The 13,838-nt window shown below is 51.4% G+C and overlaps 1 protein-coding gene across 15 annotated transcripts in view; it reads left to right on the forward strand.

Moving 5' to 3' along the window:
* ARHGAP39 (Rho GTPase activating protein 39) overlaps positions 1–13,838 on the forward strand; it is a 157,365-nt gene that overhangs the window by 11,334 nt on the left and 132,193 nt on the right. For 10 of the 15 annotated variants that reach the window (XM_054246795.2, XM_078352784.1, XM_078352788.1 and 7 more), the window contains exon 1: positions 2,930–3,125. The exons of 3 other annotated variants lie outside the window; for them this stretch is intronic. The gene's annotated coding sequence lies outside the window, so the exon portion shown is untranslated. Of the gene's footprint in view, positions 1–1,850; positions 2,600–2,929; positions 3,126–13,838 lie in introns of those variants that run through there. 2 more of the 15 variants (XM_078352790.1, XM_035277029.3) reach the window with 2 other exon arrangements.

Raw genomic sequence — 13,838 nt, forward strand, 5'->3', positions numbered from 1 at the left:
TAAATTGTATGTATTTTAAAGACCAAAAACAAACAAACAACACAGAAAACCAAAAGACTGGCCACAGCAGGCATTAGTGAGAACATGGAGAACCTCCGACTCATGAGAGCTGCTGGGAATGGTGTGGTGGCTTCTTAAAAAGTCAAACTTGCAGCCAGGTGTAGTGGCTTATGCCTGTAGGCCTAGCACTTTGGGAGGGATCCCGAGGTGGGTGGATCACGAGGTCAGGAATTGGAGACCGTTATTTGTAAATTTTTGGTGTCACAAAAGTAGCAGTGCTTGAATATAAATTTTCTCTCAGCAAGGTGACTTTACTTTCTGCAGAAAGGGCACACTCACCAGCAGCTTGCCATGAGAGTACACTGAAAAAAGGAAAGGTAGCACATTTATCCCTTACGGACTAGCCCCTACTGCTGTGCCCTGCCTCCATTGGCTGGAGCTGGGCCTCAGAATCTAAACTATACCGATTGGCTAATAACTCAAAACGTTTCCTAAAAGGGTGAAGGCAAGAGAAGCAAAGGAAAAGAGGAAGTCACTTATGAAAGACTTAAAGAAGCAATAACATTTCCAAATAAGGAAGGGGAATTAACCATGGGCTGAGGCCTGCCTGGGCTTGTCCAGACATGTCAGGGCAAATATCTGGGCTACAGTATAAGAACTAGAAACTCAGCCAGGTGCAGTGGCTCACGCCTGTAATCCCAGCACTTTGGGAGGTCAAGGCAGGTGGATCACGAGGTCAAGAGATGGAGACCATCCTGACCAACATGGGGAAACCCTGTTTCTACTAAAAAAATACAAAAATTAGCCAGGCATGGTGGTGCATGCTTGTAGTCCCAGCTACTCAGGAGGCTGAGGTGGAAGAATCACTTGAACTGGAAGGTGGAGGTTGTAGTGAGCCAAGATTGCACCACTGCACTCCAGCCTGGTGTCATCTCCAAACAAAAAAAAAAAGAACTAGAAACTCAGAATATGCCTATGCCTATGTCTTTATTATAACTAACAGCTACTTAGGATTATTAACAAAAGGCTTTAGAATAAATCAATCTTTGAAGAAGCTATTATTCATTCTTAATAAGCTAAGAAGAAAGCTTTGAAGAGGAACTCTTACTTACTTTTATTTTCTACAGAGACCAGCCTGGCTAACATGGTGAAACTCCATCTCTACTAAAAATACAAAAATTAGGCCAGGCGTGGTGGCTCAAGCCTGTAATCTCAGCACTTTGGGAGGCTGAGGCGGGTGGATCACGAGGTCAAGAGATCGAGACCCTCCTGGTCAACATGGTGAAACCCCGTCTCTACTAAAAATACAAAAAATTAGCTGGGCATGGTGGCGTGTGCCTGTAATCCCAGCTACTCAGGAGGCTGAGGCAGGAGAATTGCCTGAACCCGGGAGGTGGAGGTTGCGGTGAGCCGAGATCGCGCCATTGCACTCCAGCCTGGGTAACAAGAGCGAAACTCTGCCTCAAAAACAAAAAACAAAAATTAACCTGGTGTGGTTGTGCATGCCTGTAATCCTAGCTACTCAGGAGGCTGAGGCAGGAAAATTGCTTGAGGTTCAATGAGCCGAGACTGTGCCACTGCACTCCAGCCTGGTTGACAGAGCAAGACTCAGTCTCCAAAAAAAAAGAGTTGTGTCCTCTATAAATATTTTGTATATTTTTAGTTACAAAATTTGTAATTGTTAAGTGTGTGGTCACGAGTGTGGAAAATGCCCACTGCTAGTGTGTAGTCACAAGCTTGGAAGGTGCCCCCTGCTAGTGTGTTGTCATGGGCGTGGAAAGTGCCCACTGTATGTGGTCACGAGAGTGGAGAGTGCCGGCTGCTAGGGTGTGGTCACCGGGGCGGAACGTGCTCATTTTAAGTGTCACAGGTTTAAGATGAAGGCAGTTGGCCTGGATGTGTGATTGTTTTCTCCAGCAGTCATGGAGTAGAAGGGGTGGGCTCCCCCAGTTGGGTTTTTCTCAGTGAATACAGTGGAGAGTGAGTGGGAGGAGGCGAAAAAGCACGGCCTTGTCTCCTGTGTATGAAGAGTCAAGAGTGACGACCAGCGTGGGACAGCCCGAGGGGAGATCTCCCCGAGGCAGGAGAGTTTATGCGAGGCGGCGCAGTGAGCTGCAGGGCAGGAGGTGGGGCTCCACGGGAGACTTGACGGGGGGCTTTCAGCCCTTTGCGGCTTCTCATGGTGAGGACCCAGGGAATGTCTTGGACAGAACAGTGTGCGCGCCTGTCTTCTACTGTCGAAGCTTCAGGCTGTTTAGCCTCTATTTCTCCAGAAATGCACTAAGAGAATCTAGAAGACCAGGCTGAACGCAGATTAGAAAATGCTGAAGGAAGCATAGTCGAGCTGCAGCGGAGTGAATTACCGAGTAAAGGTGAGAGGCCTGAGAAGGTGAGAATAACAGGAGGTTACGAGACACAAGCCCGCCACAGGAAGGACTGAGGAAGAATGGCTCCATTTCTAGAGTCGAAGAAAAGTTATATCTCAGACTCCGGAAGCCTGTGGTTTGAGGGGGCAAAATTACACCAAACCACGCCGAGAAGTGTCAGATGGTAACTGCTCTGCACCAAAAGAGACGGGAGGACACAGCGAACACACAAGGTTGGTCCTCCCGGGGGGACTCAGGAGCGGCGGCGGGTGGAGTGGGGAAGGCAAGCCGCTACCGCGGCCGCTCCAGCTTCTGGCTTGCCGCGCGCTCCTTCCGCGGGACTCCGACTCCCGGCATGCCGCGCGCATTCTCGGCGGGACTCGGACTCCCGGCAGGCCGCGCGCACCCTCGGCGAAACTCCGGCTCCCGGCAGGCGGCGCGCCGGCTCATGCGTTCTGCTGTCTCGCGAGGCAACGCCCCCTGGCGGCCGGCGGGGATCGCCGCGGGGGCGGAGCCGGAGGCGGGGGGTTGCGCTTGGTGACGGGAGGACGCGCGGCCGCCGCGCACTCGGCCGGCGGCGGCGGCGGAGGACGCCGACAGCGCGGGCTGCCGCGGCGGCGGCGGCGGCGGCAGCAGCAGCAGCAGCAGCAGCAGCCGCAGCAACGCAGCGCATACCTCGGGGGAGCGGCGGGCGACTCACACGCGGCGCGCGGGCCGGGATGAGGGACTGTGGCGGCGCGGCCCGCGCGCAGCCGGCCGGTGAGAGTGCGGCGGCGGGCGGCGGGCGGTGGGCGGCGCGGGCCGGGAAGATGGCGGAGGGGCCGGCGCTGCGGTCCCTGTGGCCCTGGCCCAGCCTCCGCGGAGGCTCCAGGCCCGGCCGCGCGAAGAATCCGGGCCCACGGCGACTGCAGCGGCGGGAGGGGTGGTGACCCGGCCGTGGAGGGAGGGGGCGTGAGTGTTTGGGCCCGGCCGAGCGGGGGGCGCCGCGGCGTGAGAGGCCAAGGCCGCGCGGTGTCCGAGTGCGCGCCGAGGGGCCGGGCTGGGGTTGTGAGGGTGGGTGAGTGCGCGTGTGCCTGGCCCCAGGGTGGGTTGAGTGTGCCCGGCCCGAAGTGGGTGTGTGCGCCCCGTCCAGGGTGGGTTGTGTCCTGTCCGAGGTGGGTGTGAGTGTGCCCCTGCCCGAGGGGGTTATGGGTGTGCCCGGCCGAGGGGCTGAGTGTGCCCGTGTCCAGGGTAGGTGTGAGTGCCCAGCCCGAGGGGGTGTGAGTGTGCCCCTGTCCAGGGTGGGTATGGGTGTGCCCTTGCCCGAGGGGGTGTGAGTGTGCCCCTCTCCAGGGTGGGAGTGAGCCCTGCCCGAGGTGGGTGTGAGTATGCCCCTGTCCATGGTGGGTGTGCCCTTGCCCGAGGGGGGTGTGAGTGTGCCTCTGCCGGAGGTGAGTGGGAGGGGCCCCGCCCGAGGCGGGTGTGAGTGCAAGTGTGCCCAGCCTGAGCTCGGGGCGCCGGCCGCATTCCCGGGCGCCGTCGGAGTGGATACCAGGTGGGCGCCCGCCCAGGCTGGTGCCTGAAGGGCGGCCCGGGTGCAGGGCTGCTGTGCGCAGCGGTGCAGTCTCCGGCTTTGTCCCCGGGGTGCGGGGAGCGGGCTTGGGCGTCTCCAGGTGGGGTCATGGCTGCCTGCGGGTGGGCTCTGCGGCCTCGCCCCTGCGGCACGCGCGGGCTGGATCTCCGGCGCTCGGAGCCTTCGACTCCCCTTTGCTCTTTGAGCTGGATGGAAATCCCTCGGTTGCTTCCCAGTTGCTGGAGTGCTGTGGGTGGAGGCAGCGTTCCATGCTGAGGGGCACGAGCGAGGCAGGTTGTGCATTTTGGGGCCCAGGACGTTTTTTATTTTAAAACGTGCAGCCGGCTCCGCGGCAGCTGTGGGTGTGTTCCGAGCCGCTTCCCACCAGCAGCTGCTGTGGGCGCTGCGCAGCTTCGTAAACGCAGCCGGCCCCCTCCCCCTCAGTTTTGTATGGGTTTAGCCAGACCTCCAGTGACCTCTGCTGAGAAACCTACAGTGGCGACGCTTCGCATGCCTCCTGGTGCAAATATGGAGATGTGTCTTTTGAAGCCAGTGAGCGGAATTGGACACTGCGTCCTAGGTGCCCTCTATAAACAGCAGGTGGTTCCGTCGGCGGCGCCCAATCCACAATGAGCTAGGTGCGATTCTCCTGCCAGGGGAGGGAAAGGCGATTCGAGAGGAGGTGTGGCTGTAAAGCGAGGAGACTCCACAAACCATCCTGGGCACAGGCTCTGAAGCCATGAATGCTTGGAGTGAATGAATGGGGGCGGCACCTCGCTCGCTCCCTGCACTTGGTCTAGCCAGCTGTCTTGATGAGAGGCAGGGGAGCGGAGGACACTGGAGGGCGGGTTCTGGAGCCAGGCTGCCCGCCTTGGAGTCGCAACTCTTCTTTTAACTGGCTTTGTGGTCTTCGGCCAGGTCGATGTGCCTTTGCTTCTCACCTGTAAAATGGGAACACGAATAATATTGGTCTCACAGTGTTGTTGTGAGGACTCAGTGAATTAAGACTTGTAAAACACTTTCTTCCTGTCGCATTGTGTTTTAAAAAGTTAGGAATTGTTATTACTGTCAAGATGGCACCCCCAGGGTTAGAGTTAAGTTTGGTTCTGCCAGGATGCACGCGCTGAGTCAGTGGGTCTCTAGTTCTCCCCGGCACTGCCAGTGTAATATAAACTTCTAGTTTATGTTAAACTGGAAGTCTGTGGCACTGGTTTCTAACACAGTAAGCTGAGGTCATATTTTGGATGAACACATGTTTATAAAGGTAAAAGAGAAACAAGTTTCATATAATTGGATGAATTATTATGTAAGATTGTTTTAAGACGTTCTTAGAGGAAAACGGTCAGGCGCGGTGGCTCACATCTGTAATCCCAGTACTTAGGGAGGCTGAGGCAGGCAGATTGCTTGAGGTCAGGAGTTCAAGACCAGCCTGGCCAACATGGTGAAACCCTGTCTCTACTAAAAATACAAAAATTAGCTGGCTTGTGTTGGCTCATGTCTGTAGTCCCAGCTACTCAGGAGGCTGAGACAGAGAATCACTTGAACTCGGGAGGTGGAGCTTGTAGTGAGCTGAGATTATTCCACTGCACTCCAGCCTGGGTGACAGAGAGAGACTCTATCTCAAAAAAAAAAAAAAATTCTTAGAGGAAAAAGCTTGGCACTTATTGTTCTTGGGGTCATATAGGGTTGTTGTTGACAGAAGTAAGATTTAAAGTAATGTTCTCTGAACTAAACTGCCAAGTTTTTTTTTTTTTTTTTTGAAATGCAGCTTTGCTCTTGTTGCCAAGGCCAGAGTGCAATGGTGCAATCTCTGCTCACCACAACTTCCGCCTCCCAGGTTCAAGTTATTCTCCTGCTTCAGCCTCCCAGGTAGCTGGGACTATAGGCATGCACCACCACACCTGGCTAATTTTGTATTTTTAGTCGAGACAGAGTTTCTTCATGTTTCTCATATGGTCTCAAGCTCCCCACCTCAGGCAATCCACCTGCCTCGGCCTCCCAAAGTGCTGGGATTACAGGCATGAGCCACTGCGCCCAGCCAGTTTTTGCTTTTGAGACATGGTTTCACTCTGCTGGCCAGGCTGGAGTGCAGTGGGGCAATTATGGCTCACAGAAGCCTTCACCTCCTGGGCTTAAGGCATCCTCCCACCTTAGCCTCCCAAGTAGCTGGGACGACAGGTGTGTGCCACCACACCTGGCTAATTTTTTTGTTTTTTTGCCATGTCTCCCAGACTGGTCTCAAACTGCTGAGCTCAAGTGATCCACTGTCCTCGTCCTCCCAAAGTATTGAGATTACAGATGTGAGCCACTGCATTCAGCCTGTCATCATTGTTATACTTCTCAGTGTTATCCTTGCAACAGAAAAGGTGATTTATTAAAATAAACTTTAAGTGAAAGGAGGGACATAACAAAGTGAGAAGGTAGAATCACCAGCATTGTAACGTTCTGCCTTGCTAAGCTGTTGCAAGAAGTAAGATTTAACTTGCTTCAAAACATGATGGGAAGATTCTCCATGTTTTCCAAGGAGATGGTTCTCCTCCTCAAGTCTGGTCATCTCTTCCCTCTGTATCTTAGTTTTACCTTAGAAAATTGCATCTCAACTCCTTTGTATTGTGTGACACAAAGACTAGGTAAAACCCTTCTACCTTTAGTAGAGTGTTTTGAGATTTGCGACATTTTAGGTGAGAATAATTTAAATGCTTAGTTAGTGGCAGCAAAAATAGCCTAAGGTAGATATTTAAATGCCCATCCCAGCTTTATCTCCTACACGTATGCTGGGGTGGGCACTGGAAGCTGCACACTGCATGGAGAGTTGGCATGTCCTGAAACAGTTTTTTCAACAGTAGTTCAGAGAATGCAGCCTCCTAGTAGGCTTCTACTGGTTTCTTTGGTGCTGTTGAAAAAAAGTCCATGAAATATGGTCTTATATTGAGATACCTAGTTCTACTAGCAAAGCCCCTCTGCTGTGCTTCTTCGCTGACTCATGGTCCTGTGTGTCATAGACCTTATGCACTCTGTCTCCCAGTTAGCTTTGTGGGTGTCCTGTAAAGACACCACAAGGCATGGCTCAGAAGAGCAGACTGGTGTGCAGCCTGTGGAGCACAGGCTGGGGTTGGCAGACTCCCTCGTGGAGCTGGACTACACTGCCTGGCCTGTCTTCTGTCCCTTCTTGTTACCTGTCTTGCTTCAGCAGATGAAAATCCTTACCCTCCAACATTGGCTGTCTCCGCTACCCTGTGCTTGCCTTGCTGTGTCTTTCAGCTGCCTCTTGGACTCGCTCCCAAGTTTATCTGACAAGTCTTCCCTGTGCCCTGAGATTGAGTGTGACCCTGACTTCCATCCTCTGGCCACACTGTTTCTGCCTGCTGTGGTCCTCCTCCTCAGCGGGTCTGCACGCCAGTTCCTCTACCACTTCTGCTGTGTTTGATATCAAGACACCTGAGACCAGGATTTTGCAGTTTGTCTTCCCTAAAACTTGTGTTGGTCAGTGGTGCCTGCCATCCTTCCAATCCCCTGAAATGTGATGGTGACATAGTAATTTTGTTATCATACATCTGTGAGTTTTGTTAACGAGAAGTAGCATCCCCCTCCATTCGTAATCTTGTTATGAAACTCATACCAGTCTTTGACACAGTTCATGTGTTGTGAAAAGAGATTAGTAGTTGCTATTATGCTCCATTGGATTGAGTTTTTCTTGGTTCAGCATTGGTGCGGCTTTCCCCTCCTTTTGAGTTTTTGGAATTCTGTGGGAAAACCATAATACTTAGCATTAAAAATATTTTTTCAATTTTTTGTGCAAGTGTTTTCCAAGCGTTGTTTTATAGTTTTAAAATTGAACATCTAATTTATGATGAGTTGTACCTATATTGTATTGCTACAGATATGCTTTAGGGGGCTTAAAAAGAAAAAGTCTGCTACAGATATGAGTCCTTCTGTGATTAAAGGCCTAACCTGTGCTCCAGAGCAGGGGTCAGTAAACTACAGCTCCACTGGCAGACTCCCCTGCCTGTTTTTGTAAATAAGATTTTATTCAGCAGTCACGCCTGTTTATTTCTGTATTGTCCATGGCTGCTTTGGCTGAACTGACTCCTTGTGCAGAGGCTGTATGGCCCACAAAACCTAAACCGCTTGTTATCTGGCTCATTTACAGAAAATCTGCTTTACAAGTTTAAAGGGGAGATAATTGCAGGGGGCTGCAGCAGTGAAGGGAGACTTCAAGATGAGGTGGTCTTCCAGGTGAGGTGGTCTTCTAGCTGAACCATACTCAGTGGGATGTGAATGGAGATTGAAGAGTAGGGACATAGTACGGCAGACAGAAGTATTTTCACGTTTTGGGAGCAAAGGTGAGAAGGTCAGTTATATGTAGTTTCTAGAGATTTAAAGGTTGTGTAAGAAATAATGGTCATAATGATAAGGATCATAATGAGAAGGTATTTGAATTCCAATTAAAGGCTTTAGATATTAATTTTCTAGCTAACAGGGAGCTACCATACGCAGCTTTGTGAGCAGGGGGTGTCCCGATTAATGGTTTAGGGAGATTTAATTGGCAATGTCTTGTAGGATGGATTGGTGAAGGAAGAAATTCAAATCCTGGAGTTTATGGGCCAGCTTTCTCTAGGGCGAGTTGTAGTAGCAACCCCAGCACTGCAGCACTTACAGCAGCAGAGGCCAATTTCTGCTCACGTTTCATTTGCTTGTGACTGTTTTCCAAGAGTTGTCATTTCCAGACCCAGGACCAGTCCTTATTTGGCACATGCTGTTTTTATGGCAAGAGAGTGGCAGAAACTCAGTGTCTTTCCCAGCATCACCTTGGACTGGTGTCTCAGGGTCCATGGGCCAAAGCAGGATGGGGGACTCACAGCCTCCTATGGGGAAGCGCAAGCCCCTGCTCCGACGCTGTGCTGAAGAATGCTAAAGAGCCCAACCTGCTGTCTGGGCTGTCTCACCAAGGCTGACAGTAAAGCTGGACATTTCCCTCAGCCTCAGACACTGGACGCTGGAGCCGGCCTCCGTGTTCAAGAGCCCCTGAGGTGGCTCAGACTCAGCTCCCACATTCACTTCTGGCCTCAACCCTTTGGGGCTTTGGGATCTCCATCTACCTGGTCACCACTTAGAAATTCAGCATGCTGGGTCCTCCCCTCAGCTACCATGTGATACAGCTCCAGGTCCTGCTGCTAATTCCCCATGAACAGTGATGAGACCCAGCCTTCCTATGTCACCAGAACCCCTGCCTGAGCGGGGCTTGCACCATGTCCCTCCTGCACTAGGCTGTGCCTCCTGGGGCTCCCCTGCCCTAGCCTTCAGCCCCTCCCTTGTCTCTGCCACATAGCTGTTCAGATGATGTGCACAGAGCAGTGGTCTCCCCAGGGGTTATTCTGACACCACCTCCTGACCCCCTGCTTCATTTGGCAATATTTGGAGACATTTTTGTTTGTCCCAACTAGGAGGGGGTGGCCAGGGATTTTCGGAGGCCAAGGATGCTGTTGAAACCCTATAGTGCACAGCATGGTGCCAGACTCAGAGCACTTGGGCAAGTGACTCTGCTGCCTGGCTCTCCTCTCTGGCTCCCCAGTGCCTCCTGGACTATACTCCACAGCCCTGCATGACCCTAACCAACTCTGCTCTCCCGAAAAACTGCCATGTGGTCACAGGCCAAGGCTTGCTTGGCGTCCCTCTTTCCAAAACCAAGCCAAGCTCACTAGCTCCTTTAGCCCTTTGACTCAGGTTTAGGCAGTGTCTGTGGGTTCCCTCCTGGATCCCTGCCTTGTCCTCAGGTGCTCCACTCCCTCCCGTAGTGCTCTGGGTGGTGCTTTTGGTCACTGTACAATCACATATTTTCTCTCCTCTGGACTGGGAAGTCCTTGAGGGCAAGAGATACGTTTCTATTTTCTTTCTTTCTTTCTTTCTTTCTTTCTTTCTTTCTTTCTTTCTTTCTTTCTCTCTTTCTCTCTTTCTCTCTTTCTTTCTCTCTTTCCTTCTTTCTTTCTTTCTCTCTCTCTTTCTCTCTTCCTTTCCTTTCCTTTTTTCTTTCCTTTCTCCCCTCCCCTCCCCTCCCCTGCCCTGCCCTGCCCTGCCCTGCCCTTCCTGGTGGATTACCCAGGCTGGAGTGCAGTGGTGTGATCACACTGCAGCCTCCATCTCCTGGGCTCAAGTGATCCTCCTGCCTTGGCCTCCCAAACTGCTGGGATTATAGACATGAACCATTGCACCTGGCTATTATTATTATTATTATTTTTTTTTTTTGAAATGGAGTTCGCTGTTGTTACCCAGACCGGAGTGCAATGGCATGATCTTGGCTCACCGCAACCTCCGCCTCCTGGGTTGAAGCAATTCTCCTGCCTCAGCCTCCCGAGTAGCTGGGATTACAGGCGCACACCACCATGCCCGGCTAATTTTTGTATTTTTAGTAGAGACGGAGTTTCACCTTGTTGACCAGGATGGTCTCGATCTCTTGACCTAGGGATCCACCCGCCTCGGCCTCCCAAAGTGCTGGGATTATAGGCGTGAGCCACCGCGCCCGGCCGCTATTTGTATTCTTAAAGTCGTGCTGCACATTGTAACGTTTCCTTGAGCATTGGCTTCAGTAAAGATGATTGGGTTTAGGATGGGGAGTTGCCCTCAAAGAATGGGTGGCATGACAATGGGAGGGACTCCTTGACACGTTTCCCATGTTGGCTGCTTCCAGCTTCCTGGGCCTCTCTTATAACTTGCTTTTCTAAGTATAAATGTCTTGGTTCACACAGATCCTCTTTAGTTTTGCTTCCTAGAAAGTTTCAATTTTGTTTACTAATATTTTTCAGCAAATAATATGCATGGTCCAAAAGTACAAAGGGAGCTCAGTGAAGCCTCCCAGTCTCCACCCTGGAACCTGGTTCCTCTGGAAGCTTTGCTGGACCAGCTTCTTGTGTATCCTTCTAGAGATACTTTGTAACTTTGCTAGCAAATAAGTACATGTATTCTTTTTTTTCCCTTACCCTTTTCTTTTTAAAAAGTGTCTGAACCTTGCCTTTTTCAACTGTGTTTGAGGGGTCTTTCCATATTAGTACATTTTCTAGTACATTCTTTTCCATAGCTTCATTGTGTTCTTCTATATGAAGGTGCTGTGTAATTTTTGTGCGGTCATGAACAAGGCTGTAGGCAGTGTTTTGTAAATGTACCTGTAGGACCCATTCCTAGAAATAGCATCTCTTTCTTCAGTCACTGTTTATTCTGTCATATCAGGGTTTGCTCTTGTCTCTTAATGTCTTTATTTCTGCACTTTCTTTGGTCATTTATTTCTCCTAATTATTTCATCTCTCTTATTTTAAGTAACATAGGTCAAATTAAATGAATGTCTCAGTTGGAAACTGGTTCACCTTTTGTGTGTTCTTATAGTTGAGTGACTGGGGATATATGCGTCCACCCAGAAAATTGTCAGTGAGTGTTCACAGCAGCCAGAAAGTGGAGACAACCTAAATGTCCATCAACTGATGAATGGATAAGTAGAATGTGGTCTGTCCCTGCAATGGAACATTATTTGGCAATAAAAAGATGTGTTACCGATTCATATTATAACATGTATGAACCTTAAAAAATATGCTGGCCGAGCATGGTTGCTCGTACCTATAATCCCAGTACTTTGGGAGGCTGAGGCAGGCAGATCACGAGGTCATGAGATCAAGACCATCCTGGCCAACATGATGAAACCTCATCTCTACTAAAAATATAAAAATTAGCTGGGCGTGGTGATGTGCGCCTGTAGTCCCAACTATTCAAGAGGCTGAGGCAGGAGAATTATTTGAGCCTGGGAGGCAGAGGTTGCAGCGAGCTGAGATCGCACCACTGCACTTCAGCCTGGTGACAGAGAAAGACTACGTATAAAAAAATGTGTGTGCTGTAATCCCAGCACTTTGGGAGGCCGAGGCAGGTGGATCACGAGGTCAAGAGATCGAGACCATCCTGGTCAACATGGTGAAACCCCGTCTGAATTGCCTGAACCCAGGAGGTGGAGGTTGCGGTGAGCCGAGATCTCGCCATTGCACTCCAGCCTGGGTAACAAGAATGAAACTCTGTCTCAAAAAAAAAAAAAATGTGTGTATGTGTGTGTGTGTGTATGCATATATATATGCTGAATGAAAGAAGCTGGACACATACTGTGTGATTCTAATGGCAGTGGTAGCTTGTCTGGAGCGGCCACTGCCATGATGCCAGCTGCAATGGCGGTGCCTGGCCGGGGCTGCATGCTCCATGGAGCTAGTGGGAGCTGGGAACAGACAGGAGCCACACCCCCTTCCAAGTTGGAGGGGTGGGAGCCTGGCCCTCTTGGGTGCAGCTGCAGTTGCCCAGTTGTGGCCATGGACCCAGGCATCCCTGCTGTCTCGGGGACTTAGGGATGTAGGACTTCCCCTACAGACTAAGAAGTGCCTGTTCCCGCTGCCTGGCCTCTCCCTGCTCCTGGTGCCCACGTTGATTTTGGAACAAAGTTGAGGCCAAGCCCCGGCACTATTGCACACTGGTTAGGTGTGCGTTTGCTTGGGGAAGCACTGACACACTAGCCCTCTGCCTTCTTGGCCCCCTTTGGACTTTGGGCACTAAGGAGCACAGGAGGGAACCTGAGGGGGGCTGAGGACAGCTTGGCACAGGCCTGCAGGAGCCCCTCAGCATGAGTAGCCTGGGTGCCATGGACAGCAGGTTGATGGCAGCAGAAGGCAGAAAGGCTCCTGGGTGGAAAGGGGCATGTCCCTGCTGAAGCCTCGTGTTCAAGTCAGGGATGGCCTGAAGCCTGAGGGCTGGGCTGCCAGTTCCATGGCCCAGAGTAAGAGCTTATAATGCTTTTTCTGGGCCCGCCCACAGCCACCCATGGACCAGTCAGTGTGTACTTTCTTCAGTCTGAACCCATGCAAACCCTAGACTCAGCCAGACTCAGGCAGACAACAGGACGACCTGCCTGAAGTTAGGATAGGAGCTACCCACTCCAGGTCTCCTCTCCGCTGAGAGCTGGACATATGATCGGGACAACGTGCAGGTGGAAAGGAGCTGCCCACTGTAGGTCTCCTGAGAACTGATCTGTCACTCAGTGAAGTCCTCTTCAACTTGCTCACCCTCCAGTTGTCTGAGTACCTCATTCTTCCTGGACACATGACAAGAACTTGGGACCTGCTGAATGGTAGGACTAAATGAGCTGCAACACAAACAGGGCTGAAATACGCCCCCCTCTAGCCCCCCAACACTCGACACATTGCAGGCAATGAAAAGGAGAGAAGAACTGCAGCTCTTTGGGGAGCCCAGACCTAGGGGCTCCTCAGGCCAGGGCTGTGATGCCCTCTTTGGGATTCTGTGGTTCCTGTCATCTCCAAGCTTCTGGGTACCACTGTGTTCCCCTCATCCAGATGCAGGGGCCCATAGCAGAAACCGTGTGTGTACATCTGGTCAAGTGGCAGCCTCTCACAGAGCTGGCACCTGGAGCAGCCTGCTCCACTGCAGCTGGCATGCCTGGCTGTGCACAGTGGCCTAACCCTGCACTTGCTTGCTTACACACCCCTTGTCACTTCATGCCTGGCTTGCACTTGGCAGGCGTAGGATCTGGGCCAGTAGTGCTAGCTGAGTGCAACCTGCCAGGCTGAATGGGCAGAATGAACCCAGCGGTCATCAGCAATACTCAGGCAGAAGGCACCACTGGCCTCAGAGGTTTCTGGCTGGTGAAGTGACGCCCCAAGGATCCCGTGACAATTCCATTTATGTGAAATGTCCAGAAGAAGTGAATCTGTAGAGGTAGAAAATAGATTAGTGGCTGTCAAGGGCTGGGGGATGACAGCCAAGGGATATTGAATTGCGTTTAGCATAATGAAAATATTCTAAAATTGACTGTGGTGAAGGTTGTACATATCTGTGAATATACTAAAAATAACCTTAAATTGTACACTTGAATTGGGTGAATTGTA

The sequence above is a fragment of the Callithrix jacchus genome, chromosome 16 (genome assembly GCF_049354715.1).
Source record: "Callithrix jacchus isolate 240 chromosome 16, calJac240_pri, whole genome shotgun sequence".
NCBI classification, from domain to species: domain Eukaryota; kingdom Metazoa; phylum Chordata; class Mammalia; order Primates; family Cebidae; genus Callithrix; species Callithrix jacchus.